Raw genomic sequence first — 20306 nt, 5'->3', positions numbered from 1 at the left:
GTGAGTGAGTGAGTGAGTGAGTGAGTGAGTGAGTGAGTGAGTGAGTGAGTGAGTGAGTGAGTGAGTGAATGAATGAATGAATGAATGAATGTTAATAATGATAACTCCTTTGTTAACCTGAAGTTTGGGTTTCAGGAATGAAAATCCATGGGTAGCTCTATTAGATATAATCAGGAAAAGCCCCACAGGCGCATAGTCAACTGTGAAATTAGATACAATTATTTATTTACAATCTTCAAACTACATATTTCTATTAGTAGGGCATACCTAATTTTTTTAAGTGCATTTTTGTTCCATTCCTAAAACTGCCTCATTACACCAGGAACTCCATAAATATGATATCTGTTGTAATCCTGGTCATAAAACATACTTCTAAGCAGTAATTTGCTACTTAAACCGGTATTTGTTTTTGTTTTTTTGTTATTATTCTTTTAATTTAGAATAATTAAATTAATATACAAATAATAAAATGAAAAACATTAACTTTCTCAAATATTTCCATATATAAAGCTGGTAAGATGATGAGTGAAAAGATTTTGGATGCAAGAAAAAGGAGTTATGACTGGGTACTAAATCAAGATTACACCAGACATTATGGGCAATATATATTCCCTGTGATTAATTTGATTTGCCTGTTTTTCCTTTCATAATATGATTGCCTCAGAGATACACACTTCTAGAACCAGACTAAATATACAACATGTTTTAAATGTCAAATGACCAATCATAGCACATAACATGCTAAAAGCAAAGCACGTACATGAGGAAAAATAGGTGCTATGACAAACAGTTGTACTTCGCCATTCGAAGGACCACCTCTTCTAAATACATGCTAAAAGTATCATCTAGTTTGACACCAAGATTCAGTTGGTGAGCAATTTGCCACCAGAGAGGGATCAGTCTGTTTTCAGATCCATGCTACTTTTGCATACATTCACTCACAGGCCTGTGCTGTTCCCCCACCACCTGAGTATTATTACAGTTGTTTTTATTTTATTATATTATTTTTACTTTTATGAATTATTGTTAGCTGCCCACAGTAGACTTCGGTCTAGATGGGTGTGGTATAAATTGAATGAATGAATGAATAAACAAACAAACAAACACCATGAGGCTCTTTCAGTTTGTCTAGATACAGTATATGGGAACCAACTGGAAGCTTAGAATTTACTGATGTGTTGGGCAATGACAGAACATGATCGTGGTTGTGGTGGGTTTTTCGGGCTCTTAAGGTTGTTCTTCCCAACGTTTTGCCAGTCTCTGTGGCCGGCATCTTCAGAGGACAGGACTCTGTGCTCTGGTGGAGTTTGTTTGGGAGTTGAATATTTATGGCTGTGAGATCAGCTCTTGTCCTTTTCAGGAGATGGGTGATTATTGTGTCTTGTTGTGGGTGTATTGTTGTGATAAGGAGGAGAGATAATCTGTCACTGCGAATGATGGGTGTCATTAGCCTTCATGAATACAATTTACTGATCACTTCCATTTGGACTTCTATCATGCATTGTTATATAGGCTACTTCAGAAACTGCAACAAATTCCCTCTCTTGCACCCAACCTCCTCTCTTGCCTTGCTGTTTCAGATCTCACCAACCAATTTCCTAACGCATGTACCACCTCCAAGAGACAGTAAAACAACTGAAAATTACTGATGTTTTAGAAACAGTTAGAAGTTTGAGGGCAAGGGGAATCCTTGTAGCATTTGGAGCAATCGGAAGCAAAAACTGCTTGGGCTCAAAATGAAAATGACAGCTAGGATGATTAGCATGGACCTTTCCCTCAGGTAGAAATTTCTTGGTAAAATAACTATTATAATTTGGGAAGAGTCTGTGTATGCTCCCTTTTGCACTTTAAGCAGACTTATACTGTACACATGTTAATTTATAAAAAAGAAAATGTAATGAGGTCAACCAATTTATGCAAGTGAAAAATTATACAAGCAATAGACAAAGGCAAGCTTTTTAAAGAACTCAGTAAATAAAATTTGAAAAAAAATGTTTTTAGAAGTGAAAAACTCTGCCCATTTGGTAGCAATATAGTTATCATGGGAACAAGATTTCCTCAATAAAGTGCATCTTAAAACATATTAAGGAAAATCCTGGCATCTAAAATTAGTTCTAAAGAATGGAAGCTAGTATTTACAGGAGGCATGGCACATTTGTATTCATTTAACAGAGACTTATTATTATTGGCCCAAATCCTGCCATGCATTTATGCTGGCAGAAAGCAATGGCATAATTGCAAATTGTTGCTAATTAATAAGTCCTTGCTTGGATTCCTGGTGAGGTGCCAAACTACCCAACTGATACGCAGTGATGATAAGACAAGAGAAAGAGTGGCCATGTGGACAGGAGATGTTAAGTCAGGGTAGAAAATAAATTTGTTAGGATTACATTTCCACACATAAATGTCCATTTCTTGCCTTTTCTGGCCTGCACTACAACAGAACACATGTTATCATGGAAATAAAGTAGGCCCACTGGATCTGTGCAGATTTGGTGAGTCAACTCCTGTGTTAGTTCCATTGGTTCAATGGACCACCTCTAGTTGTGACTTGCCACTGGATTTCAGCCGGTAATTGTCTCCATGAGTGTTTCATGCAACTAGAGAGAGGAGTTCAACCATCAGGCTCGCAATCTGAAAAAGAAAGGAAAGGAAAGGAAGTAACTGGAAAAAAGAAGACTGGGAAGTCAATGTAGATAGATAGATAGATAGATAGATAGATAGATAGATAGATAGATAGATAGATAGATAGATAGATAGATAGATAGATAGATAGATAGATAGATAGATAGATAGATAGATAGATAGATAGATAGATAGATAGATAGATAGATAGATAGATAGATAGATAGATAGATAGATAGATAGATCTCCAGCGCCTCCATTGGCTAGGGGGGAGGAGACGTTACAGGAAGCTCACTTCCTCTCTTCTCACAAACCTTTCCCAACTGCCTGCCAGATACAGGAAGAAAGAGGAATGCTGTAGTTCTCTTCATTTATCACCACAAACTGTTGTTTAGAGCTAGAATCCCTGCAAAGGAAAGCGCTCCAATACGGGGGGCATTCAAGAGAAAACTGGACAACCATCCGTCAGATCTGCTTTGATTTGGATTCCTTCATTGAGCGGGAGGTTTGACTCGATGGCCTTACAGGCCCCTTCCAGCTCAATTGTTCAGTGAAAATCAAGCAAACCCCAAAAGCGTGTAAATTAAATTAGGAACCTGATGACAAGAATGGTTTGTGTGTGTGTGTTGATAGTAGAGTAGCAAATGTTATCTACATCCTTCCTTCCCCTTCTCCTGTTTTTCTTTTCCTTTTTAATAGATTGCAGCTCCAATCAGGCCAATGCTAATTTAAATTCATGTATGCACACATTCAAATGAGGAGACTTAACTTTTCTTTCTAAATTCATTTCATGTCTCTGCAGAAATGATGCAGTTCTTCTTCTAAGGTGATCTTTCCCACTCTTTGAAACCTGCAAGTCTGGATAAGTCCATGCTGGGTGCTTGATTCTTCAATCTGCATGGAAGGCTGTTGGTGAAACTTGCTGATTTGGCTGTTACATTCCCAACAGTCCTATGGGGCCTCGTTAACATAAAATGCTGACTGTTTTGAACTGCATTTGTCCCAGTGTGCAGAGACACAAGTGTTTTAAAGGATACTTTGCATAGAAGAACATTTATTTAATTGTTAATGCATATTAATGAAGCCATCAAGGCACATTAGAATGTTAAAAATAGTTTTAGGTTGTCCCCATCTGAGTTTTAACAACTTCCTGATATTTTCTTTCTTTAAAATGTTCTGCATAAGGGAAAAATAAATAATGCCTGAACTGCTTTCTTCATATATCATTATATATAATCTATATATGCTCCATTATGTCTTTAAGCTTGTCATATTTCAGTTTTGTATGTGTTTGTTTCCAAGTGTACTAAGAGATCAACTATATGGCAGGAGGTTAACAAAAGGCAATTCTTTCCAAAATGACACTGACTTGGGATTGAAACTGGGAAAGTGGTGGGCAAAATATGAAGGGCTAAATCTTATTATTGGGATATTAATCCCAACTAGAGTAGATTCATTGAATGAAAGGCCTTCCCTCCTCCTGTTACATAGCTTCTTTATCCCATCTTGGATCCTGTTTTCTTTATTGACCTTTATTGCTTTTATGAACAAAGTTATTTGAAAGCTATTTTTATCTTTATATTCTGTAAGCTGCCCGGAGTAGATTCCCGAATCTAGATGGGCAGGGTAAAAATGGAATAAATAAATAAACAAATAAATAAATATTTGCTAAGATAACACCTATATAAATCCCATGATCTGCTGCAGCTAACAAATAGATTTAACTCACATGTTCGAAATCCCAGTAATTCTGTATAAACTGGAAGTTATTTCATAAAAATAACACTGCTTACGAGAATTAATAGAAGGTCACCTCTGTTTCAGAAAACAGACACGTTTATATAATAATTAGTTCTGCTATGTCCGTGTCATACAGGAATGACAGATGGAATTTCCTCCTGCATCAACATACACTAATTTCAAAAGTACCTCATAATGCGAAACATGCTTGCCCTTAATTTCCAAATGATGTACTGTTGCTCTTTTCCCCTTGGTGGGAACTGTGTGTATCCATTGGCTGAGAACACTGATTCTTGGTGATAGTACCTGGCCAAAACAGGGGTCCACCCATTTTTTTTTCCTGGCTAATGTCGTGAGACATCTGTTAGCAAGTAACCAGTGTTGCGGGCAGCTTTAAATTTACAAGAGCAAATAATCTGTGCCAATGTTGATCTTCCTATTACTATGAAGACCATGTTTGCTTATGTATTATAGGAGTAATCCTACCCAGCTGTGCAAAGCTCAGTCAATCTACAAAGAAGGATGCTGTGACTATATTGAGTGGATTTCAGTCATGGGTGCTACTCAATAAAATCTCCTGGCATCATTACAGCCTCTTTAATCAGAAGGACCTGAGATGACTTCTCAAACTTTCAGAAACTAACTTGTTTCCCTCAGCGAAATACATAGCTTATAGAATTGCATGGCAATGTGGTTAAAGAGCCACTTTGAAAACTAGACAGTTCCAGAGCAGTGTTCCACTAAAGGGGTTATCTATCTATCTATCTATCTATCTATCTATCTATCTATCTATCTATCTATCTATCTATCTATCTATCTATCTATCTATCTATCTATCTATCTATCTATCTATCTATCTATCTATCTATCTATCTATCTATCTATCTATCTATCTATCTATCTACCTACCTACCTACCTACCTACCTACCTACCTACCTACCTACCTACCTACCTACCTACCTACCTACCTACCTACCTATAAAAATGTGTGCTGCAATATTATGATCCAGGCTTTCTGATCATGTGAATCAGCTCCTTTGGGTAGTTCTGAAATATTGGTTGTTCTTCTAGAGCAGCCTTTCTCAGTGGGGACTATATGCCCCCCTGGAGAACCCTAGCGCATTTGAAGGGGGAGGACACAGATTCATCTGTTTGTGTTATTTCCTTGTTTGCACCCAGTCTAAAGCTTTCCTCATTTGACAGGGGACCTTGGAACCTGAGAAGAGCTCCTCAAAGGGCTGTGGCCATAAAAAGGTTGAGAGTGGTTGTCCTAGAGTATGGCACCATTTATTTCTAAACCAGATAGTTGAAAAAGTTTGTCTGGCAACTTTTCTGACTGCCTTGGATCAAGAACGGAGTGGAAGGAATCTTTCATATTGCATCATCATTTCAATACAGAAATATATCCTGGCATTTGGAAATATTTAAATGTCACATTATCTCTTCTTAGCATAACAATATATGCCTGTACATTGACTACCAGCAGAGCACACCAAGTAATGATTATTATCAAGCCTTGCTGAAAACAGTTCAATTATACTTTAAGCATCAGGGAACAGTGGATTCTCCTTTTATTTCACAGTGAGCAGACAAGTACTCCTTCTTTTTCTGTGAAAATCTTCCAGAGATTGGGATGTGAGTCTGGCAGCTGTGAATCCTGCCCTTTGATTGACTTCATCAACCCAGCTAGTGGTTGGCAAGAGGATTCACATATATATTTCATCCCAGAATATATTGAAAAATTCAAGACTTGCTGTGATTGTACAAAAAAGTATGCTCAAGTATAAATCTGGATTGCCAACTTTTGCTGTTTAAAAATACAGTTTCTGCATCTCAAGGAGTGAAATGTTTTTCAAGGGATACAGTTGCCTTAGGAGTAAAGATTGTGTAAGTTACTTATTGGTGTACAGATCCATTTTGAAGAGGTGCAGTCTCAATTGTTCCTAACACTGCATTATTATTATTATTATTATTATTATTATTAGTAGTAGTAGTAGTAGTAGTAGTAGTATTCAAAAACACCAGGAACAGTCAAAATTCTAAAAACATTGGCTGGTATTTGTGACGTGCTCCTCATATGTCCCCAGGTTATTTCACTAGCCTGAGGCCCAGGACACGTTCTCTCCTTTATGCTGCCACTAGTTGACCTCTGTCAACACCCTTTAATTAGAAAGATTAAGTCCAAGCTGAGTATAAAGTTGAACAAAACAGGCTTATTGGTTACAGTTCGCTTAAACAAGTTCTTTACAGACTTTAAAGTGTTCATTATATTAGTAATAATTTGTTTCACTCTTGACTCTCTTAGCTCCATATAAGTTCCAGACTCTTAACTGCCTACCTTAACCCCTCACTATACCACACACTCAAACTTTCACAGACTCATTCACCCTCTCATCTCTGACTCTAACTCCCTAACTGCCTAACTCACTCCCAAAACTCCTCTTCTCTGCCTCACCCTTCCCTTCTGGTTTCTCTGACTCTGCCTCCCAACAGCTCCCATTGGTACATGCAAATAATCTCCTACATGAGCCAAAGCAGGGTGATCACCACAGTATTATATAACAGATACAAGTTCTAACAAACAAAAAAAAACCCAACTAGGTATCTTTTCAATATTGGTGCAGTATGTATGCTGTTAGTAATATTGCCATTTTTGTAGCTCTGTTGGTGTGATTTCTGAGATCTGCAACTGCTTATAGTACTGTGAGAAATTTCTTGATATTGTTCCAAAGCCCCAATGACTATGGGGACCACTAAAGTGTGTTTCTTCCAAGGGTGAGATGTTTCAATTGCCAGGTCTCTGTACTTTGTTAGTTTTTCCAATTCTTTATTTTCAACTCTGGTAATCCCTGGAATTGCAATGTCAATGATTTGGACATTTCTTTGTTCTATGACTACTATATCTGGTGTGTTATGTTCAAGCTGTCTATCCGTTTGGATCTAGAAATCCCACAAGATCTTGACTTCCTCATTTTCTGACACCTTCTCCACCTGATGTTCCCATGGCTTTTTGGAGGCTGCCAAGAAGAAGAAGAAGAAGAAGAAGAAGAAGAAGAAGAAGAAGAAGAAGAAGAAGAAGTTGTTGTTGTTGTTGTTGTTGTTGTTGTTGTTGTTGTTATTATTATTATTATTATTATTATTATTTTATTATTAACTGTCTCCCTTATTATGAACTCAAACACCAGTCTCTATTGTAAGTCTGCAATATCTTGTCACAGCTCATGGGGACACAGAGCCAGTTTGCATGGCTCAAATATATGTCTAGAACTATATTGAAACATGCCTTTTCTTCAAATTTCTGCTAAAAATCCATTGCTATACTTCATTATTTTCAGCCTCTGCCCCTAGCTTGATACATTATGTGCCTAACATACTTCTACAAGTTTCCAGTGGCAAATGACTAATCCCTTGGTAATGCATATGCACTATATCAATTTGTTCAGGGATTCAGTGATGCAGAAAATAGCTGCCAGATTCTCAATTGCATTAAAATGCTATGGCATCTTCATCATATTTTGACAGATCTCAAAATATTACAGGATGCTATTTAAATGTTAATTGTAAGAAAATGCCATCATTCCAATCAAGTGGCATTATCCCGAACGAATGTATCCAGTTATAAACCGTAAATTTCTTTTAACTGCAGAGAAGCTTGACGTGGGCTGAATTAAGCACATTTAACATGGGCTGCATACTTTGAGATTTTGAATGATGAGAAATGTTATCAGGGGTACAGAAAGTAGCCATCGTAGAACAAAGGTGGAGGCAGAAAGATAATCCAGTAGTAAGTCACAACTAAAGAGGGCCCATTGAATCATTAGAACCTCTGGAGGATTTGCCTTGCCTCACAGGTTCAATGGGCCTATGCTACTTGTGACTTATCATTGGATTCCACCCAATGAATAAATGACAATGGGCAATGAACAAAGGGCACCCATACAACCATGAAACTCCGTGCTGCTTCATGAAAATGTACTACAAAGAAAGTCACATTCAGATTTACATACCTGTTCCTCTTTGGGCACACATATCCCCACCCTGGAAGACCCTCGTCCATTCATAATTGAAAATGTAGCTTGGTAATTTGGAAGGCTAGAGTAAAATATGAAGAAGAAAATAGGCATGTGTGTATAATTTCAGAGGAAAGCCCTTCTTTTATCAATGGGGCCAGGACACATGATGGAAGTGGCATAATATGAAAGATGAAAAGAAAACAACAAACACTGCACAAGAAACAAATGGCTCCTAATGGCATTGCAGGCTTTTTAACAGCCAAAGGGCATTCCTATCAGCCCTAAAATCTCCACAGCATTTCTTTTAACATTACAAGACACCTGAGTGATCCTTAAAAGTGACAGTGGGAGGGGAGATTAAGAGACGGAAAGATTTAAGAGAAAGTGGAATGATAGACTATAAACATTTCATTACAAAAAATACAGTCTTGGTTTTTGGAAAAGACAGCTGTCTGTAGACAAATGCTTACACAGACCTGAAACTCTGCAGCTCATTTTTGCATGCAGTAAAGATTAACTGAAAAAATTGACTGAGCAATAAATAACCCAAAGGTATGTTGCTTGTACATTAAGGGAGCCTGGCTGCATGTGAAAGTTACACCTAGAACTATACCTTAATGAGAGGAAGTAGACGCTGCCACTGAGCTGTTCTTTAAGTATCAGGGATTTTATAATATAGCCAGGAAGTTCAACAGGAAACCCCTATGCTAAAAACGTTGATGTCTGCAAATCTCAACCAGCTGACCACACATAACAATGATATGAAAACAAATACACCAGATGATGACTTCCAGCAGCCAGGTTAAAACGGTGTCTCTGTTCCAAGCATTTCTTGAAGGTTTACCTGTCCCATCCTGAATAATCCCCATGACCTGTGGCTTTATTCCCTTGGCATTCACATGTTCAGCAAAGATCAAAATTAATGATGGGGACAAATCAGAAATATATCAATTTGTTTTGATCTGTTATTCATCAAGGTTAACGGATCAACAAATATGAATATACACAAATTCTTCGACGGATTGACGAATCAATCTGTCATTCATCTGCATTTTAAATGACTGTAACACTGGTCCTGACAACCTAGAGACACCACATTTGCAGGAGAGCTTCCTCAGATGCTTTTATACAACTTCTGAATGCTTGATGAACATTGGATCATGGACCCCTGAGTTATATAGTCACAAAGAGGACCCCCAAGGAAAGCTCCCCCCAGATACTTAGAGACTCCAGAATCACAACGGGGCTTCCTATGTCTTTCCCCAACATGCCTGCCAACTTTGATGAAGGTTGGATATTGGGACTCCGAGTTATTCACTCACAAATTGGGTCACCCCAGAAGAGTTTACCACATGGCACAGAAGCTCATGGCATTGAGGGAGTTATATTTAGCCCCAGCAGAATGAGAGGTCCCTTTGGCAGAGCCATGCATGAGCTATTGAGTTTGTCTTCAGCTCAGCACAACATTACATTTGCCAGTGAAGTAGAATTTGCCTTCAGGAAGACTGGAGGCAAGGAAGTATTTGGTAGCACAGCAGTCTTTTTAGCTCCGTCGGGCACTGAGAGAAAAGGCAGCAGGAACAGGCTTTTTTTGGCCTCATCGGGCACTGAGGTACTTTGCAGCAGCAAAGTACCGTGTCTTGCCTCATCGGGCACTTAGGTAGTTGGCAGCTGTAAAGCAGGCTTTTATGTTCCATCAGTTAATCTAACAGTGGTTAATCCACGGAGCCACGGGGCTTTTGGAGCCCAATCAGGACCGCAAACTGAAGCCGTGCAATGGGGCGATGGGGTGAAGTCTGCAAAGGTTTTGGTGGGGCAGGGACAGGCCTGGTTGGGGATTAGCAAAAGGTAGCCATGGAGGTGTGCTGTTTCTTTTTGAAAACAAAAGGAGGCAAGCAACACTTATTAACAGGAATAATAACACCATCAGATGAATTGCTCCACCTCATTGAGAAGATACTACTAGCGTGTCTAGTCATGCTGACTGTTACATACAGCACTGATGTTACCTGTCTGTCATGGGTTGGAGGGAAAGTTCCATCCTATGGGGGTGGAAGGCGGGACATCAGGAGGAGGGGCTGTACTGTATATATATGTGAAGCCTGTGTGGAGGAAGGAGAAGCTGAAGGAGAGAAGCTGGGAGAAGAAGCTGGTGTGGGAGTCTGTGTGTCAGACAGGGTACTACTGTGTGTCAGTCAGTACCAACCTGATAGGTTCAGGTGTCTTTATGGGTAGCCAGAACTGATAGGTTCAGGGTCTGTGCTTTATTTAAAGGTGTTCTGTGTGAACCAAACTGGTGTATGTATGATTGAGACTAAGCCACGTTACTGTATCTTATTCACTTGATCATTTTATTTTTCCCTGTGTGTTATTTAAATAAACCTTATTCCTTTGTTTGTTGAAAATCCATTCCTGGTCTGTGTGACTCCTTACAGGGAATGGTTGGTGGCAGCTTAGTGAGACTGTGGCATCCTCCAGTAGGTCTGGGGTTGTCACATTGATTGGTGTCCAGCGTGTGGGATACGACTGGTCCAGTTGTCCAGTGGTCCAGCAAAGCCTTGGCAAGTGTGCCCAGAGCAAGGGGGGTCTAGTCAGGGACAATCTGAGGGCGCGTAGGTAATCTTCTAGGCGTACCTCACGGGGAGGTGCGCTAGTGGAAGAACGTGCCAACTGGGGGAGACTAGATTAGGGAGCTCTGAGGCAACCAGTTTTGGCGGGAAAAAAGCTGAGGCAAAACTGTGTGAAGTAGCAGTGATCTAGCCTGCCTGCTGAGAGGCCTAGCGGAGGGGGGTAGACTCTGGCTGGCTACAGTTGCAAGTTAGTGCTGAAGAACAGCAGCAATCTATAGAAGGCTGGTTCTGAGGCAAAAGAAAGAAAAAAAAAGTGGTCGCTTTATTTTGAGGCTTGACTTTTGAGAGCAGCCTGTTCTGGGGGGGGGATTATGCCCTTGACTCGAAGCCAAATGGCAGAAATGGGTGAAGTGAAAGACCCCCAGGTAGACCAAGGTTCTGAGGATGAATTTGGCTCAGTGCAGGGTGACAGCACGGGAGAACAGAACCCAGAACTCAGAAAATTGCTCATAACCCAACAGCATGAACTGAGGATGAGGCAATTTGAAGTGGAGGAAAGATTAGAGAGAGAAAAAATGCAGGAAAGGGAAAGGCAAAGACAATTTGAAATAGAGAGAATGGAGAAAGAAGAAAGATTAGAGAGAGAGAAAATTGCTCTGGAAAAAGAAAGGATGGCGTTTGAGTTGAGAAAATTGGAAATGATGAACCAGAACAATAATAACAATAGGGATTCTGAGGGAGGCCAATTGTCTAAAACTGACCTGAAGAAATTCCCTGTATACCACAAGGGAGATTGCCCTGAGGTGTTCTTTTCCTTAGTGGAAAGAGCGTTTGTGGACTTCTCAGTAAGGGAAACTGAGAAGATGACCATTATGCGATCTTTAATCAGTGGCAGCCTGGCAGAAGTCTATGCAGAGATGCCAGAGGAACTGCTAAAAGATTTCGCAGAGTTTAAAAAACTGGTGTTTGCCAGACATGGGATAAATGCGGAACAGCTGAGGCAGAGATTCAGGTCCCTCACAAAGAAACCAGAGCAGACTTTTACCCAACTGGGGGCCCAACTGGTGAGGCTGCTAGAGAAATGGCTATCTCAGGAGGGAACAGAGACCTACCAGCAGCTCAAAGACTTGATAGCGCTGGAACAGTTCTATTCAGTCCTGCATGGGGAACTGAAGTTCCAGGTGAGGGAAAGGAAACCGAAATCTGTGGCAGAAGCAGCCGAGATCGCAGGTTTTATTTCCCAGATAAGAAAGCCCTTAGGTGCTGAGTGGAAATCGGTAGGGAAACCCAAAGAAACCTACAGCAAGTACTCTCAGGGACCAGGAAGAAACCAGCAAGGGGGAGGGACCCATGGTGAAGGGAAGCCCTCAGACACGAAACCAAGACCTCAGATTTTGGAGGGAAAACCAAAACAAGATGAGAAACACTCAAAATACACCAGAAAATGTTATTTCTGTCAAGGAAAGGGCCATCTAATCTCAGAGTGTGAGAAATTAAAGCAGTTAAAAGGAAATGTGCCTCATGATTCGAGTGGAACCAAGCCAAAAGCTGTGTTCTGTGTCCAGAAAGAGCAAAGCTCCTTGCCACTGAGGGAGCCTGTTGCCATGGCTACTCAATCTGGAACAGTTACATCTGCTGATCAGGCTGAGGAAAGTGGTCCTCTTGTGGAGGTCAGGCACTGCTTACTTGTGAGAACAGATTCACAGTTGTTTGAAACAGCAGGGGTGGACGTAGGAATACTTGACCATCAGTATCGGGGGTTAAGGGATACTTGTTCCCAGGTGACCCTGGGCCATCCAGATATTATTCCTAGGGAGTATATAATCCTGAATGAGAGCATAAAGGTGGCAGGGATTGAGGGACAGGTGATCTCGCTGCCAGTAGCTGAGGTACCTATGAACTTTCAAGGCTGGAGGGGAGTTTGGCGGCTAGCGATTTCATCGACTCTGCCAGCAGCCGTGCTCGTGGGAAATGACCTGGCTGAACATGTGAAACGGGTGCTAGTGATTACACGCTCACAAGCTACCACAGGGACAGTTCAAGGGGGTATTGATGAGCCCGAGACGGAAGCAGGTGGGGGGAGTTCAGACGCTGTGGTGGAAAACTTAACCACAGACAGCAAATTTGGCCAAGAGCAAAAGGCAGACGCCACTCTCCAAAAGTGTTTTGAACAGGTGACAGACGCCCAGCTAACACCTGAAACCCCAGTGAGATTTCGAGAGAAAAAGGGGATTTTATATAGAGAGACCCTGAGGAATATCTCAAAAGGGGGAGATGGGATCAGAAGTCAGCTAGTGGTACCTGAAAAGTATCGCCCCATGATCTTACAAAGGGGACACTCTGACATGTTTGCTGCGCACTTAGGGGTGAACAAGACACAGCAGAGAATCACACAGAATTTTTACTGGCCTGACATAGGGAAGCAGATCAGGGAGTTCTGTAAAAAATGTGATGTGTGTCAGCGGCAGGGGAATAATCGTGACACGACCAAAGCAAAGTTGTGCCCTTTGCCTGTGATTGACACTCCGTTCAAATGCATAGGGGTGGATATTGTGGGACCTTTGCCCAAGGCCACAAAGAGGGGGAACAGGTTCATTCTCACCATTGTGGACCATGCCACGAGGTACCCTGAAGCCATACCCTTGACTAACATTGAAACTAACACAGTGGCAGATGCCTTGGTGGGGTACATGTCCAGGATGGGATTCGCCTCAGAAATAATCACAGATTTGGGCGCATCGTTCACATCGAAGCTCATGAAACGGTTATGGCAAATCTGTGGAATTAAACACAAGGAAACCACTGCCTATCACCCCGAAAGTAATGGGTTAACGGAGAAGTTCAATGGGACTCTAATGCGCATGATTAGGGCTTACTTGGCAGAGAATCCAAACAATTGGGACCAGAAGCTGCAATCCCTTTTGTTTGCTTATCGATCAGTGCCACAAGCCAGTACTGGGTTCAGTCCGTTTGAACTCTTGTTTGGGAGAAGGGTGAAAGGGCCCCTTGATTTAATCAAGCAAGATTGGGAGCAGATCACCCAGGATGACCCACAAGACGTTGTGATATATATAGACTCTTTAAGAAATGACCTAAAGAGAAACCTAGAGCTAGCAGCAGAGACCCTGCAAGCTCAAAAGGTCAGAAAGAAAGCTTGGGATGACCAGGAAGGCAGGGAGAGGCACTTTAACCCAGGGGAGGAAGTGCTTTGGCCTAGGCTCTGCAAAGAGAATAAACTGCAGCTGGGTAGCCCAGAAATAAAATACTTGGGTCACATGGTAGGGGGAGGAGTGATAAAACCCCTAGAGGCCAAGATAAAACCCCTAGAGGCAGTTCGTGATTGGCCCAGACCCAACACCAAGAAAAAAGTCAAATCATTTCTTGGGTTGGTGGGCTACTACAGGAAGTTCATCCCGAGGTTTAGCGAGATGGCGACTCCGCTGACCGATCTGACGCGGAAGAAGACTGATGACCGCATCCCGTGGACCAGCGACTGTGAGGAGGCGTTCCAGAGGTTGAAGGAGGCCCTCATCAACTATCCAGTGCTGCGTGCTCCAGACTTCGACCGGGAGTTCATCATCTACACCGATGCGTCTAACAGCGGGGTAGGAGCAGTTCTGTGCCAGGAGGATGAGAATGGTGACCAGCATCCAGTGTCCTACCTGAGTAGGAAACTCCAGAAAGGTGAGAGACACTTGGCAACCGTGGAAAAGGAGTGCCTGGCCATAGTCTACGTGATCCAGAAGGCCAAGCCTTACATCTGGGGAAGACATTTTACTCTGTGCCCTGACCATTCACCACTGCAATGGTTAAAGACAATGAAAACCCACAATAGTAAACTTATGAGGTGGGCTTTAAACCTGCAAGACTATGACTTTGAAGTGAAGGTGGTCAGAGGGTCAGTGAACTGTGTTGCTGACGCCTTGTCAAGAAGACCTGAAGAATGAAGACGGCGAAAGAAACATGGACTATGTATATATTTTGATGACAAAAAGTTAAATGTACCTGTTTATTAAACATGATTGATTTGTATGAATAAAGGTAACTTGATGTATTGAAAATGGTAAATGTTTAACTTAGAGTGTAAGTATAAGTAAGTATGATATTGTATGTATAACTGTTTTTGTGTGTTTTAACCAGGTTGTTTTTTGGAGAAAAGCACCTTAGCTTTCCCCCTACAAAACAACTTATAAAGAGGGGAGGTGTTACATACAGCACTGATGTTACCTGTCTGTCATGGGTTGGAGGGAAAGTTCCATCCTATGGGGGTGGAAGGCGGGACATCAGGAGGAGGGGCTGTACTGTATATATATGTGAAGCCTGTGTGGAGGAAGGAGAAGCTGAAGGAGAGAAGCTGGGAGAAGAAGCTGGTGTGGGAGTCTGTGTGTCAGACAGGGTACTACTGTGTGTCAGTCAGTACCAACCTGATAGGTTCAGGTGTCTTTATGGGTAGCCAGAACTGATAGGTTCAGGGTCTGTGCTTTATTTAAAGGTGTTCTGTGTGAACCAAACTGGTGTATGTATGATTGAGACTAAGCCACGTTACTGTATCTTATTCACTTGATCATTTTATTTTTCCCTGTGTGTTATTTAAATAAACCTTATTCCTTTGTTTGTTGAAAATCCATTCCTGGTCTGTGTGACTCCTTACAGGGAATGGTTGGTGGCAGCTTAGTGAGACTGTGGCATCCTCCAGTAGGTCTGGGGTTGTCACACTCACCACATGAGGAAGTTGGCAGCAGCAACGTAGACTGTGTTGCCAACAAAGTGTTGGCAAAGTGTTGACAACTATGTGTTGACAGCAAAGATAGCCCTCAGAGGTTTTGGGGGCTTGGACCATCCAGCTGTCTTGGCACAGGTTGAAAAACCAGATCAGGTCTGCAATCTGAAGCCATGTGACAGGGCAATGGGTTGACGCCTGGACAGGCTTGGATGAGGCAGAGCCCAGCTTTGGGTGTGCCAACATGGCTGGACAGCCCTCTGTCTTGGCACATTATGGGTGTCACCCAACACTTTGCTCTTGTACACTTTAGTTGTACAAGAGCAACTATTTATTCATTTTTCTTACTGCTCAGTTTGGGTCTGCCAAGGGAGCTGGATGGCCCTCTTCGCTTGTTCGGAGGTGCCAGGACTGGCTCTGCATGTGCCAGCCAAGAGGGTTAGATGGCCCTCTTGACACATTCGGGTGATGCGCAGACAGGCTTTGGGTGAGTGGGGCAGAGCCCAGCTGCACTGCTACTACAACAGTTAATCTGTGGGGCCGCTGGTGAGATGAGCTAATTCATTTGGGTAGTTTGTTCCAACTAAGTTGGCATGGGACTGAAAGCAGAGTGTGTTGCCCCATTGGGCACTGGTGAAGTTGGCAGCAGCAGCGTAGAGTGTGTTGCCGCATCAGGCACTGAGGTAGTTGGCTCCAAAGTAGGTGGGAAAGCATGTCTTAATAGGCATCGGGCACCAAGGCAATTGGCAGTAAAGTAGGCTTTGCCCATTGGGTGTGTATTGACAGAAATCTTCAACATTGATGAGCAAGAGGGTGGCGTTTACCATCAAGGTGGCATATGAAACACAAGCCTCCAGATAGAATTAATTATTTAGTCAAGTATGCTGTTTTTGACTAGAAGGAATGGCTTGGGTTGGCCCAACCCTCTTGACATGGGGAAACCAGGAGGACAGCTTTGGAAAACCAGATGATCAGCTCTGCAGTCTGAAGCCATGCGATGGTGTTGTTTGTTTTGTCACTGATGAAGAAAAGGGATGGTGGCAGCTGTTGGCACAAGATAAACTCTGCAGTCTCAAGCCGTGTGATGGGGTGACACCTGGACAGGCTTTGGGTGGGGCTGGGACCGGCCCAGTTGACGCTTCCATGCCTGGACAGGTTGGGTCAGGTCAGGTTGGGGTGGTACAACCTTGGTGGTAAGGTACTAGTAATGGCGGTCCATCACGCACTGAGGTAAGGTGGCAGCAGCAAAGTAGAGTGTGTTGCGCCATTGGGCATTCAGGCAAAAGGCAGCACAAGAGACTCTGGTCTTCTTCAGCAACATCAGATTTGCCTACAAAGGAAAGGTTTTTGCCCCCAGGAGGTAAACTGAGGTTGCTTGCAACTTCCAACAGCACCAGCAGCACCAGCAGATGAACAGGGTTGGTGCTACTAACAGTGGTTAATCCGTGGGGCTGTCAGAAACAGATCAGCTCTGCAATCTGAAGCCAGGTGATGGGGTGACAAAGATGCTTGTTCAGAACCAGAAAGCTGGGGATTGCTGGCAACTTGGCTGCTGAGACCGCCCGGATATGATAAAGATAGCCCTCTGAGGTTTTTTTGGGGGGGGTGGGCTTAGACAGGCTGGCCCCCTTGGCACAGGTTGAAAACCAGACGAACTCTGCAGTCTGAAGCTGGGTGATGTGGTGATGGGGCCACGCCTGGACAGACTCTGGGTGGGGCAGAGCAGACAGACCTTTTGGAATGTACCCCAAGTGGAAGGAGCTGCAGGATCAGGAAATTGTTCAAATGGCCAGCAATGTTGTTGATTTTTTTGCCCCATCAGGCACTGTGGAGATTTGCAGCTGGAAAGCAGGCTTTTGGGCCCCATCGGGGCACTGAGGCAAAAGGCAGCTGCAGGAGACTATGGTCTTCTTCTTCTGCAACATCACATTTGCCTGCAAAGTTTCTTAAGTTTGTCCCCAGGAGGCAACTGAGGTTGTCAAAGCAGCAGCAACAGCAGGAGAATAGGGTCCGACTGTGAGGTGCTACTAATGGCGGTTAATCATGGTGGCTGCTGGGGTCAGCAGTTTGAATCCATGCAATGGGGTGACCTGAGCTCTTGTCCCTTGTTCCTGCTTCTGCCTACCTACTGAGTTAAACTGCTGCTGAGCCACTAGGCTTGTTGATCGGAAGGCAAGCAGTCTGAATCCGTGAGCTCCTGTGGCTTGTCCAAGATTCTGCCAATCTACTCAGGCAGTAGCCTGAGTGGACTTTGAGCACTGTGTTGGCATGGGACAGCTGGACAGGCATTGGCTGGGGCAGAGCCTGGCCCTCTTGGCACGGAGATGCCCGCACAGGCTTGGGGGAGGGCAGAGGAAAAGGAAGAAGCAGGGACAAAAGGAAGGAAGCAGACTCTTGTCTTCTTCAGCACAAAGGTAGTTTAGTTTGCCCCCAGGAGGCAACTGAGGTTGCACAACTGTAGCAACAACAGCAAATGAATAGGGTCCAAGGTGCTACTAACTTAACGGTGGTTAATCCACGGGGCCACTGATGAGCTGAGTTCCTGTAGTTTGTTCCACGTTTTGCCTACCTACTGAGACTGTAGAATAGCTTGGAAGCTGGAATGAACAGTCTGCCAGTTTTGGGTAGGCCTGAGACAGGCCCTCTTTGGCACAGGGGATGCCCGGACAGGCTTGGGGGGGGGGGCTTGAGACAGGCCTGGTTGGTGCTTGATGCTCAGACAGGCTTGAAAGCAGACTCTTGCCTTCTTTGGGAACATAACATTTGCCTGCATATTTAGGTTTGCCCCCAGGAGGCAACTGAGGTTGCACAACAACAGATGAATAGGGTGGTGCTACTAACATAACAGTGGTTAATCCATGGAGCTGGGTTTCTTGAGCAGAAGATCAAATCCATGCATCGGGGTGCACTGAGCTCCTGTAGTTTGTTCCAGGTTCTGCCTACCTGAGGCAGTAGGAAGCTGGAGTGGACAGCCAGGAATTAGGAACGAAGCCCAAGTGGACTTTTGAGCACTAATGTAACCCTTTGAATAAGCAGGCTGGCCGGCCGGAAAGAACTTGGCCCGATGAGGCATCTTCGCCCAACCCAGCAGTCAAGATTTGGAACGCCCTTGGCCCGATTCTTTCTTTCTTTCTTTCTTTCTTTCTTTCTTTCTTTCTTTCTTTCTTTCTTTCTTTCTTTCTTTCTTTCTTTCTTTCTTTCTTTCTTTCTTTCTTTCTTTCTTATTTATTTATGTATTTATGTATTTATGTATTTATGTATTTATGTATGTATGTATGTATGTATGTATGTATTTATTTATTTATGTATGTATTTATTTATTTATTTATTTATTTATTTATTTATTTATTTATTTATTTATTAATACCCCGCCTGTCTAGTCGAACGACCACTCTAGGCAGCTTCCAACACATAGAACAATAATCAAACAAAATTACAATATAATAAAATTTTTAAACATCAGTAAACGAAATATCCAAGAAGAAGAAAGGGAACAAAGAAAAATGAAAAAACGACCATTTTTATGACATATTTTTAAAGGGAGCATTTTATTCAGTGTTTTACTTGTGTTTTAATATTGTTCTTATTATGAGTTTTAACAGGGTAGTTATTTAATGCTTCTGTAATGCTGTAAACATTTGGCTTTTAACTTTGTTTTTTTTTTTTAAACGCTGTAAGCCACCTTGGATCCTTCAAGAGAAAGGCGGTACAAAAACATTTTAAATAAATCAATAAATTAATCAATAAAAAGAGCAGCTATGTTGGCTCCTTCTTTTTAATCTTTGTAGCTGCAAGTCAAGATCTTTTTATTCAGGCAAGGTTTTGGCAACTGACCTTGCTTGGCATGGAAGGAGCTTGTAGTGTGGTGGGTCCCTTTTTTTCTTTAAATTGTGTTTTTAATCTTTCATGCTTTGACTTGTCTTGTGTTTTAATTATATTATTTATTTAATTTGACTATAAGCTTCCTTGATTATGAATGCTACTTTGTGACTGAAGTTCAGTGATAAATCAGGGCTAAAGTAGACCCATTGAATCAGTGGGGATTTGACTCAGAAGTTCTGTAAGTCCCATTGATTTCATGGGTCTACTCTATTTGTGTCTTACTACTGAATTTTAGCTATTCAATTCCATCTTCCAGTTCTTTCCCCATTGGGAGAAAACATTGCTTTTTGCTGCTACATAGCGTAACACCTGAACCAATGGATTCAGACTACAATATAGGAAATTCCAATTAAACAGTAGAAATACATTTCTGATAGTAAAAACTGTTTGATAATGGAATGGATTATCTCAGTAGGTGGCAGGATCTCCTTTACAGGAGGCTCTTCTACAAAGGATGGACACACGTCTCTCAAAGATGTTGCAGCTGTAGATTAGTCAGATACATGACCCTCTGGTTCCCACTTCCAAAAAGGCCCTTCTAACACTACTCTCCTATGATGCTATTAGTCAATCTATGATACTGAGACCAAATCTAAGAATGATCCCTCAAAAGACCTTGGCATCAAGCATTTATAACCTGACAATGCCGTATACCTTCAGAATCTTCTGACTGGTTCCTGCAGTTCATATAATAAACATGTTTTCATTTTTGATCTCTGTTGCCTAATTAACTTCTTTCCAGTGAAGACATGGAT

Source organism: Pogona vitticeps, chromosome 1 (genome assembly GCF_051106095.1).
Source record: "Pogona vitticeps strain Pit_001003342236 chromosome 1, PviZW2.1, whole genome shotgun sequence".
NCBI lineage: Eukaryota > Metazoa > Chordata > Lepidosauria > Squamata > Agamidae > Pogona > Pogona vitticeps.
This window is presented reverse-complemented; position numbering follows the sequence as displayed.